Genomic DNA, 12,243 nt, shown 5'->3' with positions numbered 1-12,243 from the left:
AGTTCCGGACTCCGGTCCGATGCAGTTTCCGGACTTCGGTCCGATGCAGAGGGAAAGGCCCTGGTTAGTTCCGGACTCCGGTCCGATGCAGTTTCCGGACTCGGTCCGATGCAGAGGGCAAGACCCTGGTTAGTTTTCGGACTTCGGTCTGATGTAGTGGGCAAGGCCCAGTAGATGTTTTATATGTTATTGTATGGTATGTGGTAGTTTGGGGGAGCTCACTAAGCTTCGTGCTTACGGTTTTCAGTTTTGGTTTCAGGTACTCAGTTTTCAAAAGAGGAGCTTGGGAAGATTACAGTGCACACACCATTTGTTCAGCCTGGGATGTTTATACTCTGATTACTCTGATATATTTGACAGTTGTTAAGATATTTTGAGATACATTCTTTATGATTCTTATATGACGATTGATGAATATGGTTTTATTACTATTTTAAAACGAAATTTTCAGACTGTATTTTTGGATGTTACAAGTTGGTATCAGAGCCTTGGTTTGAGGGATTCGGGCGCACTCACGAGTGTGTCTGAACTCAAACTAAGGAAGTGGTATAAAGTTTTCAAGAGAAAAACCATGGTTACAAAATAATTTTGAGAAACGAAAACAATTTTAGAAAAAGTATAAGGAAAAGAGTTTTAGAAAAAGCGAAAAGAGGTTTGAAAAGAGAAAAAGGGTGTGGTGCATGCAATCAACCGAGCTCAAGTAGGTACTCCCAAATTACCTATACAAGTTTATGATCAATAGTTTCAGTTTCAGTTTTAGTTCTAGTTTCAGTTTCAGTTTCAGTAGAACAGCATGCTAGTATAGGACTAAGGATCTAGGAGGATGCCTTATGTGCCTGCTTTATGTGTTTCAGCTTGATAAGAATTTCATGCTAGTATTGAGTAGACAGTAGTAGGATAGCCTGTGTAGGTTATGCATGATAGTATGAGTTTAGCATTGTATGCTAGTACAGTTTCTTGTCATGAGAATAGTTTTGCCTGAGTATGTTTTCTTTATCCGAATGCTGCTTGCTTTGTGCTTTATGGGACTCTAAGTGATGGGAGTTAGCCATTAGGTGAATACATCACATCACATGTGATCAGGGTTGAATAATCTCAGAGTGCTGGATTTGGCCCTACTGCGCAACTCTTGTTTGAGTCTAACCGTTGTAGGGACGGGACTTTTACTCGAAGGATTATCCGAGCCTCATTGCATGTGATGGTATTTAGGTGGTGGCTAATTGGCATTAATAGGAGGCCTTCAGCAGCTGAGGACTGGTTTGGGTGGAGTCAGAAGTTTCCTAGGGAAAGCCTAAGAAGGTAGTAGCAGAGATCAGTAGCAGTAGAGTGACTTGGTGGAGTCAAGGCAGTTCTTGAGGAAAGTACGGATAGATGTGGAAGGTAGTATGGGCCCGTACTACTGAAAGCAGAGGATCCGTACTCGAATCAAGGAAGGTTGAGATGAATCCAGGGAACTTGTAGTGTGTGAGATCCCTCGAGATTGGGTGAGTATTGTGATGTTAGTGATGGCATGTTGCCGAGTATAGTGACGCTACGTGGTAGACCAGATGGTAGTTCTGGTGTCGACAGGGGATCAAGCTCGGACTTTGGAGCCGGGCAGATTGATGATCAGATGAGAGAGTTCATTTCATTTGAGAATTTTGCGCAGTATCACTGACCAGACTCCCGTGATCCTCAGTGTGATCAAGGAGGGCATTATGGAGATTTGTGATAAGAGGCCGAGTGCATTCTGCACTGAGATAGCAGTCATGATAGAGACCCGTACGTTGATGTTTCAGGAATTCACAGTTTGTGAGGCTTTAGATTGTCATGGGGGTTAGGGACCCCATTGTTAGCGGCAGATGGTTGGCAGATGTTGCCAACACTTTTCGTACCAGAAGTTGTCTCGAAAGGAGACAAGATCTGACTTACTTCCTGTCTCCTGAGGGATAGAGCACAAGATTGATAGGAAGAGGTTGGTAGTGAGTTGAGGGATGATGTGGTTGATGCTATGCCATGGGATGACTTTCAGACCAGATTATGGGCAGAGTGTGCCCAGGCGATTGAGGCGCAGCAGTTGGCGCCAGAGTTGTTAGATCCTCACCAGACGAATGAGACTGTGACAGAGATCACTGCCAAGCCTCGGGAAAGAGCTTATATGGTACCACAGTATGCAGTAGATGAGGAAATAAAGAAGGAAAATTATCAGGACATACGGTAGAATGATAGCAGGGAGATCATGAGTATCTCGGGGTGCAAGACCCTGAATGATATGACTTCTAGAGCTCGAGAGTGGGATATTGACTTAGAGCACATTGTTAAGAGGGAACCAGATCAGTTGCTTATAGTGAGGGGTCTCAGGAGGAGACTGTAGATTTCAGATTAGCTTTCGAGAGACCAGCAGGACCAAATTCAGTGCAACACTTGCGGGATTGGGAAGTACAATGTCATATTGGTTTATTCCAAGACTGAGGAGCAGCACGAGAAGCACCTGAGGGAGGTGCTAGAGATATTGAGGAGGGAGAGAATTTTTGCAAGGTTCTCTAATTGTGAGTTCTGGTTGCGCGGGGTGCAATTTCTTGGGCACCTTGTCAATCAAAAGGATATTCTATTCGATCCAGCCAAGATAGAGGTCGTGATGCAGAAGAGAATTCCGAGGTCTCCAACTAAGATTCGGAGCTTCCTGGGTTTAGCATGTTATTACCGGAGATTTATTCGGATTTTTGGAAGTTGTGTGATCTTTTGGATTAGCTAGTGTTGAAACACTAGTAATGGTAAGTGTAGTTTCTAGCAGATTGGTCATGGGTGGCGAAAAGGATTGGGAATTCTTCCAGTTTTGTGTGTTGTAGGGCATTAGCTGAATCAAAGTGGGGGAGAATCACCCAAGGATTCAGAAGCACGAGCAGTTTTGAGACTAGGATAAGTTTTGCATCCTTATTGGGAAGGAAGATAACCCAAGCGGTTGTATGGTTTGAGGATAGTGTGAGATGGAAGTTCGGAAAAGCTTGCCAGTAAGGAGATCGCGTTCCCGTGATGTTACTAGCAAGCCGTAGGGAATCAGGTTTGGGATTCCAGTTAGGACTCAAGCTCAGCTGATTGCGGGGCAAGCGCGTGTTCGATCCAGTATTAGAGTGTTGTAAGCCTGCGGGTGTAGTCGTAGCATTCACTAGCAGTCAGATAGCATCAGAGTGTTGTAAGTCTGCGGGTGTAGCCGTAGCATTCACTAGCAATCATATAGTATTATAGTGTTGTAAGTCTGCGGGTGTAGCCATAGCATTCACAAGATTAGCAGATAGTACTAGAGTGATGTGAGTCTGTGGGTGTAGCCGCAGCCTTCACTAGGTTGGTAGATAGCGTGAGTGCGTTGTTAGGATGCAGAAAGAACAGTAGTACCCACCAGTTCGGATGTAGCAGTGAGGAAATGGAAATCCACGGATTGGATTTCAGAATTTCCCAAACGGATGAGACCTGGTTAAGCCAATGATAAGATTGTGGAAGTGCCACTATAGAGATGAGAGCAAGGAAGCAGTGGACTACTTAAGGTTATTTATGACATAAGGCTACAATTGGTGCTGTAGCAATCGTGTTTAGCTTTGGGCTCGGTGACATTAGGATTCGACGCATGGAACCAATTAGTTAGAGCAGAAGGCCGTTAGGGTCACAGTGTCAGGATAACTAGTAGCAGCTAGATCCATAGAAGGATTTCGTCCAGAAGTCGTGCGAGGCGGCTAAGTAGGGAGTCCTTTGACTCCGCAGTTGGGATGGAACCCGATATTTTAGATGATTGGCGGAAAATTGAGACCAGGTAGGTCTCGGTAGATGTCATGAAGCAGCCACGTGGCAGCATACAGTTTCAGGCAATTCAGTGTTCCGAGCAATTCAGTGTTCAGATAGTTCAGTGCTTCGAGCAGTTCAGTGTTCAGACAATTCAGTGTTTCGGGCAGTTCAGTGTTCAGGTAGTTCAGTGTTCAGAAAGTTCAGTGTTTCAGGCAATTACAGCTTTTGGGCAATGTTAGTAATTGTGCCCTAAGTTGCAAGTACAGACAGGATAGTTGGTTTAATGGGAAGTGACAAGTCACCCTCAGCGAGATTATCGGAGCATTGGCCAAGTATAAGTGAATCACAGGGATAAATGGATTTGTGATTCTGTTTTCTAGTGTGAGCTTTGAGTTACCAGAAGTTGAGTAGGCAGTTGAGTAACAAGTGGATTGGATTTAGCAATCATGAATCAGTAGAGTGGTCTGTTAGGGATTCGGACCATCTCAAGACATCAGAATTTAGATGAAGTAGATGTGATCTTGTTGCGAGGAAGTAGTTCGCCTACAGATGTTGGGCTTTGCGATGATTGGTCACAGCTACCCTGAGAAGGTTAGGGTGTACTCAGGATTATGGCCATGTTACTTGAGAAGTGAGCGGGCAGGGAATAGTAAGGAATGATTTCGAGGACGAAATCTAATTTAAGTGGGGGAGAGTTTTAACGCCCCGGTTATTTAAATAAAATAACAAACTAAAGTCTCGGACTAAATTATGAAGAATTTTAAAAGTCAGGGGTTTAAAGTGAAAATTCAGGACTTAAATTGAAAAGAAGTGAAGGCTTAAGGATTTATTGGCAAATTAAAGATTTAAACTGAAAAGATTTTATAGAGTCAAGGGCTAAAAGTGTAAGTGTTGGATTCAAATTGAGAATTAATTATGGAGGAGGGGTTGTTTAGTAATTTTGGGCCTTATTATGAAAAGAATTTTAGAAGCTGAGGTCAAAAGAGTAATTATTGGATTAGATTCGAAAAGATTCTATGGGGAGGGACTAGAACTGTAAATATGGGAAAGATGTATGTGGAGTCGGGTATAAAGCTTGACATCCGGCCAAACCCTAACCCTACGGACCATTTATGCAGCTGCCATCATCGGAACTCCTCCAGCAGCCACTCTCACCCCACCTCCCTTCCAGCCACCGCAATCCTTTCCCCCAGCCGCCACTACCCTTTGAGGCTCCTTCTTCCGTCGCTGCTTTGCTGGGGATTGCCGTCGTTCCAGCTCCACTACCGGAACCGATATGTACAGTCGAGATGGCCGCCAAGATCGACGACCGAGCTAAAAATGTTGCTGCGAGATTCGTGAGCGACCGGAAACGCTAGAAAGCCTATCTGCCACCTCTACCTCCCTTCTCATTCGTTGTTCTCAGTGAATCGACGTTGTGTACGTCGAATGGTGTCGCTAGCAGCCATGTGGTTGCCGTTTTGGGCCGTTGTCGCTGTTGGTCGCCATGTCTAGGGTTCCAGTTGTCGCCTGCCACCCGTAGTGGCTGAGTTGGAGATGTCTCGGTCTTCAGATCATGTTTCGAGTGTGCACATACATCTACTTTATTGGGAGTCAAGAGGAACCGTCGCTGTCGTTTCTGCCTTTGTCCGCCGCCACCAGCCACCGTGGGAGATGGTTGTGGGTGTAGTTTTGGGTGTGTATTCATGTGTTATCACTATCCCGACAGTTATGATATTGTATGTGTTGTATGTAGTTTTGTTTAGTCGGAAAGTCGGGAGTAGCCACCGCCACCACGAGCCACCGCCGGCCGCCATGGTGTGGCTGTGTGTGTGATTAGTTTAGTGTGTGTGTGTGTGGGGGTATTGAGATTTAGCATTGTAAAATGTAATTTGAATTTTGGAATAATGAAAATGAAGTAAACCACCACCGTAAGGTGGTGACCGCCGCCTCGAACCGCCATTGACCACCACTACCCGAGGTGGTAGTGGGTGGTGCCCCGCTAGCAAACCCTAATGGGCTTAGAGATTGGTTTTGGGCCTATTGGGCCATGTTTGGGTGGAAAACCCTAATTATGAGTATTGGGCCTTAGACTTATTGGACCCACTTTTGGGCCATTGAGATGGGATTATGTATTAAGCCCAATCACTCCATCTCATTTATCTAGTAGAGTAAAGAACTTAATGGACTAAGTCCTTAATGAGCTAATTGAGAAAATACTAATATTTGAGAGATTATCAGCACACATACGAAAATTATTTAATAAGTGAATATTAAATAATAATCATTGGCAGGAATTAATGTAAGCAATAATGGACTTAATGGATTAAGTCCTTAATGGATTAAGTCCCTAGTGTGTTAAGTCCTTAGTGGGTTAAGTAAGAAACACTTAACCCTAGTTATCATTTGATGTGAAACCCTAATTTCACTTGGGCTTTGTGTTGGGCCATCCGAGAATAATCAAATGGGCTAGAGTAATTAGTTGGGCTTTAGGGTAAGGCCCATATGAAGGATTGGGCCCAATTTGGAAAATTGGGCGATAGTTGGGGCCTAGATGGTTGTAAGATATTGGGCCCTAGAATGATACATGTTGGACTGGACTGATCAATTGGGCCTTAAGGGATGTCCAGGTAGAGGTTTTTGCCCAATTTGGAAAATTGGGCCATATGTTGGGCTTTGATCCCTAGTTGACTTTGGGCCTATGGATTGGGCCTTGGGCTTGGGTAAGCCAAGCTAGGGGTAATGTAGTAATTATCCAAAGCATGTATTTTTTTAGTTATGTGTTAGAACCCAATTATTAATTGGGTGTTATTTGGTGTTGACATTTCGGGAATCTGTCAGCCAGCAGCTGGGGTGGAGTCTGCGGGACTTCAGCAGTGTGGGATTGTGTCTATGGGACTTCAACAGTGTGAGGTGAGTTTCCTTCCAGTAGGAACGGGTCTACGGCCACAATGGTGGCCCGTTTAGTTAGCAGTAGTTCCGGACTTCAGTCTGATCCAGTAGTTAGAGTGCTTGATGTCTTTGTGATTCAAGCATGTTTTGTGTTATGTGTTCCGGAATATGTTCCGATGCAGTATGCAGTATATGTATTCATTCTAGTTGATATGTTTATGCTATGTTATGTTCAGTCAGTTTCGGACTTCGGTCCGATGCAGGGGACAAGGTCCCAATCAGTTCCGGACTTCGGTCCAATGCAGAGGGCAAGCCCCTGGTTAGTTCCGGACTCCGGTCCGATGCAGTTTCCGGACTTCGGCCCGATGCAGAGGGCAAGGCCCTGGTTAGTTCCGGACTCCGGTCCGATGCAGAGGGCAAGGCCCTGGTTAGTTTTCAGACTTCGGTCCGATGCAGTGGGCAAGGCCTAGTAGATGATTTATATGTTATTGTATGGTATGTGGTAGTTTGGGGGAGCTCACTAAGCTTCGTGCTTACGGTTTTCAGTTTTGGTTTCAGGTACTTAGTTTTCAAAAGAGGAGCTCGGGAAGATTGCAGTGCACACACCATTTGTTCAGCCTAGGATGTTTATACTCTGATATATTTGTCAGTTGTTAAGATATTTTGAGATACATTATTTATGATTCTTATATGACGATTGATGAATATGGTTTTATTACTATTTTAAAACGAAATTTTCAGACTCTATTTTTGGATGTTACAGTGAGAATCATGCTCACATCGTGAGCCATGGCTGTATCATCTCGTAGACTTGCCATATGCGTTTCTAGCTTCGAAAGGTGTTCGGATGACTTCTCACGTTATGAGAAAACATGCTCACGTCGTGAGCCTTGACAGATTAGGGTTTCTACCGCGTGTCATGCTCTGAGATAGCTACATCTTCGGAAGGTCATAACTTTTGCATATGAGCTCCATTTTTGACGTTCTTTATATCCACGTGTAGGTGGAGACACATTCTACAACTTTCTTTTAGATCACTAAGGCTAAAAAGTAATTTATCATAAACTCACTTTTTACAAATCCCGATGTCGTGTCGGTTTTGTCGTGAAACTTCGATATGTCATAACTTCTTCGTTATAACTCGGATTTTGGTGTTCTTTATATGTACGGAACCCCTGTGACATATATTATAAATTAGTTAAGATTATTTAGAAAGATTATTTAGTCTAAATAATCTTCTATCAAAAAGTCATTTTTTATGCTTATTGTCTCTAAATTGACTAGCCCGAATCTGCGGGCGTTACACCTTTCAACCCGCTAAACCCAGTGAGGAAACTCACCTTGTACTACCGAATCACATAGATAATCCATGGTTGTTGGCTAACAGATCCCTGAGCTATCAATATCAACTAACATTCAATTAATAATTGGATTTCCATTCAAACCATCAAACCATTTCTAGGGTAAATGACCAATTTACCCCATACCTAGTTTGGACCAGGACCTAAGCTCAAACCTAATAATCCATAAAGGCCCAAACATGGCCCAAAATATCCCATGGTCAACCCTGATCAAACTTCTGGTCAAAGTCAAAGTTAATAGTCAATGTTGACCAAACACGTTGTGTTGCCCCTTGGCCACGCCGTGTTTCACCATCATCCAAATAGTTAGTAAAACCCTAGCCAACACGTTGTGTTTGCCCGAGTTTCAACAGCTTAATATATTAAGTTGTTTTCTCCGATTCCAAGAGCTCCAAAGCTCATATCTAGTCCATAACGTGGTCTAAATGGATAAAGTTTCCCAAAAAGGTTCAAAACTAAATCCATAAAGCTTAATAATGCAATAGCTTAACCAACAAGCACTTAATCCTTAAAGTCTGAGGTCCATCCTTTCCAGAAGTGATTCAAACACGAAAACCCCCATCCCAAAGGTTGGTGCTTTATAGACATACATGTCCAATGCATGTCTTGAACCTGAATTAGGTCAAAATGGCGATTCATGACCTAATATCTTAGAATGACATCAAAACTTGATTAAAATCCAGATCCAAAACACTACTAACTCCTCTTGACCTCAAGATTCACAAAGTTGCCAACTTTATGAGGTCTAACCATTCCATCATTCAAGAATAAAAAGCTAGAGGAACAAAACTCAAGATATAACAACTTGGAATTATCAAAATCGAGTCTTGGACACTTACAAAGGTCCAAAAGAGTGCGAAACTGAAGAATGAGGGCTTGCTTGCTGGATCCTTGCTTCCTAACCTCCATCTTCTTCATTCTTTAGCTTCGAAAACACCAAACTAGCTCAAAATGGGAGGGAAAGATGATTAGGGTTTCTTTCAGGGCTTTCAGGGCTGGGGATGAACAAACCCTAGCCATCTTATTCCTTTAAATAGGGAGCAAAACCCGAAAGATTAGGGTTTTCATTCTAGCCATCAACACGCTGTGTTCTAAGGGGCAACACGTTGTGTTGAGCTTCATAAAAGCCGCGTTTCTTCTTATCTAGATACGTCATGTTGGTTCCTCCAACAGGTCGTGTCCAATTCTCAAAAGGGGATTTATTCCCAACAATTGTTCCTCAAGATTCTGGGAGTTACAACATCCTTTAAATAAGACCCAAATCCCATAAAATTAAGGTTTTGCACCCTGGCGGCCACCACATCAATCTTACCATGTCGTGGTGCACATAAATGATGTGCATTTAGCCCGGCTATGACCACGTCGTGATCTCCACAAAATCCATAATTTAGGTCTTTAATTGTCATAAACTCAAGGGAATTATTTACTTGGAACTGGTGTTACAATTCATGAACATGGTTTTAAGAACTAAAAGTCTCCAAAGACCATCATGGAATGAGGATTTGATATTCACAGTAACTGAACCATTCGGCAAACATGTAGTTTTAAGCGTGAATGAGTAGATAGGAATCAAAGACAAAGTTCTCGGAAGGTGGGTATCATGTTATGGGCTCTCCAGGCTCTCCAAGCATTAGGATACACGATCTGGGATTCAAACCCAAAATCGATGAAAGTATGAAGAAAACATGAGGATGATAATGAAATCGTTGTTCCATTTCCTATACATAAGGTTGATTTTGATTATTTTTCAGTTTAAAAAAGAAAACTAAATGAATAAAAAATTGTAACATCCATAAAGTTCTTGAAAATTTAAAACTCTTTCAAGCATTCAAAAACCATTAATTATTGCAAATGTTTTCAAAATAGTTTCATTTCAGAGTATCCCATAAATCAAAATCATAAGACATGAGGAGGTGCGCTATTAAGCCTTCGCCTTCCTCCGATCATTCGAAGTACCTGAAACAAAATCCAAAACTGTAAGCCCGAAGCTTAGTGAGTTTCCCCCAACATACCAACGTCATACAAACCATAATAATATCATAACAAACAACATGCATATAGAGTCTACAGTATGACTGGCGCCCTTATCGGACCTTCAGTCTGTCTGACCCACTCTTAGAACCTTCAACATGTCTGGTCCGCCTTACCGGGCCTTCAGCCTATATGGACCGTTCTCCGGGTCTTCAGCTTGACTGGTATGCCCCATTAGGCCTGCAGTCTATCCGGGCCGCCCTGGGTATGTTGGCATACAGCACAAAGCAGGTCCGCCTCAACCCACCCCCAAGCATACAATCAATGCATAGATACCAAATGTTAGTATGTACAAACAGTCAGATCGATCTAACAGATCACTAATCATATCATCATCATATATACCAGGATATCGACCTAACAGGTCACCAAACATAACATCATCCTATATACCAGGATACCGACTTAACATGTCACTAAACATAACAACATCCTATATACAAGGATACAAATCTAACATATCACTAAGCATATCATCATGCGATAACCAGGATAACAAACCAAAAAGGGCCGACATTGGTGCCTTCGACCCTGCTAGTATAGTGAGGAAAACTTACCTCACAAGTAGTGCTGAATGATAATGTCAAACTCCCAAACACAACTCTAAACTCAACCACCTACAATCATCATATGACCAATTCTATCAAGACCGAAATTACCAAAATACCGTTAGAAGTCAAAGTTGGTCAAAGTCAACGGTCAAGGTCAACAGTCAATGTTGACCCAACTCGTCGAGTGCAGCTTACAGACTCATCGAGTTCCTTCAGAACTCAGAAAACCGCGAAAACTCGAGTCAACTCGTCGAGCTACCAAACAACTCGTCAAGTCCATGCAGTGTCCAGAAGATCGGAAAAACCCTAACCAACTCTTCGAGTTGGTTATGCAACTCATCGAGTTCCTTTAGCCTTTTTCTCATTCAGACGCTTTTAAGTGAAACCAGGGATCCAAACTGTAGATCTAGCCTCCTAAGGTGTAGTTACCACGTAAAGTTGCCAACTTTACGTGCATGCAAGGCCTCAAGAGACTAAAACACCCAAAACTAGCTTAGGAAGAGGTTTAGGGCATGGATAAAAAACAAAACTTTATAAAGTCAAGAACTTTATGTCCATGAGGGCCTAGAGGAGTCCAGATCTAAACTCCTCACTTCAAAACGTGCTCAATACCAGAAATGCCTCAAGATTAAGCTAGAAATGACCCTAAAATCTTGAATGGAGAGATCTAACAAGAAAATGATCAAGGTAATAACTTTTTTAACTTCAAATAAATGCCAAAACGAAATAGATACTGGATCTACAAGCTTCTTCTCGTTCCAAGCTTCTTAATCTTCAAGTCTCTTCAAGAAATGCATCAAACACACACTCTTTAGCCCCACACACACTAAAAATAAGAGGTTAGCTCGATTAGGGTTTGTTTCTGGACGTGAAGGCGGTAAGGGAGGCTGGAGGGAGGACTTAAAGTCCTTTAAATAGGGTGCAAACCCTAAAAATTTGGGTTTTCAAACATAGCCTCAACTCGTCGAGTTGGGTCCTCAAACTCGTCAAGTAGGTCCTAAAGTTCATGCGACCTGATCAATTTCTACACGATGAGTTGGGGCAGCCAACTCGTCGAGTAGGTCTAAAAATATGAATATATAAAAGCTTTATATTTATACATGGGAGTCGGGATGTTACAAAAATAAATGTAGGACTCCATGTGTATAATATTATCTATTAGACAAGTTTCTATCATAAATCACGTGCATACTACTGATTAAATTAGGAGAAAAAAATTACATTACCTTTTTTAATAGACCATTTACAAGTTTAAAGAGCTACAATGTATAAAAAACCTTTACGGGGATAAAGTGACATTAACCTTTTATTTTAATTTTAACATAGTATTAGCTTATTATCTTGTTCCCTGTCTATACAAAATAATTTCATTGTAATCTTACTTTTTTTTTTTTGTCTATTCTATATAATTAGGATTATGACAAAGGGTACTATATTACTCATATACGACATTGTGTACTATCTTATTGTATTTTACTATAATTTTATTGTATTTTTGTTGTCTTACATGAATTATTATTTTTACCGTAAGATGATACATTCTTTATGTCTAACGAAGAGTATTATCTTAATACAACTTAGTATTCTTTGACTGACAAAATGTATTATTTTACTGTAATTTTATTGTATTGTGCATGTCTGACAAATGATATTATCTTATTGTAATTTTATTT

Source organism: Lactuca serriola, chromosome 4 (assembly GCF_051521515.1).
Source record: "Lactuca serriola cultivar US96UC23 chromosome 4, Lser_US96UC23_V15, whole genome shotgun sequence".
NCBI classification, from domain to species: Eukaryota; Viridiplantae; Streptophyta; class Magnoliopsida; order Asterales; family Asteraceae; genus Lactuca; species Lactuca serriola.
This window is presented reverse-complemented; position numbering follows the sequence as displayed.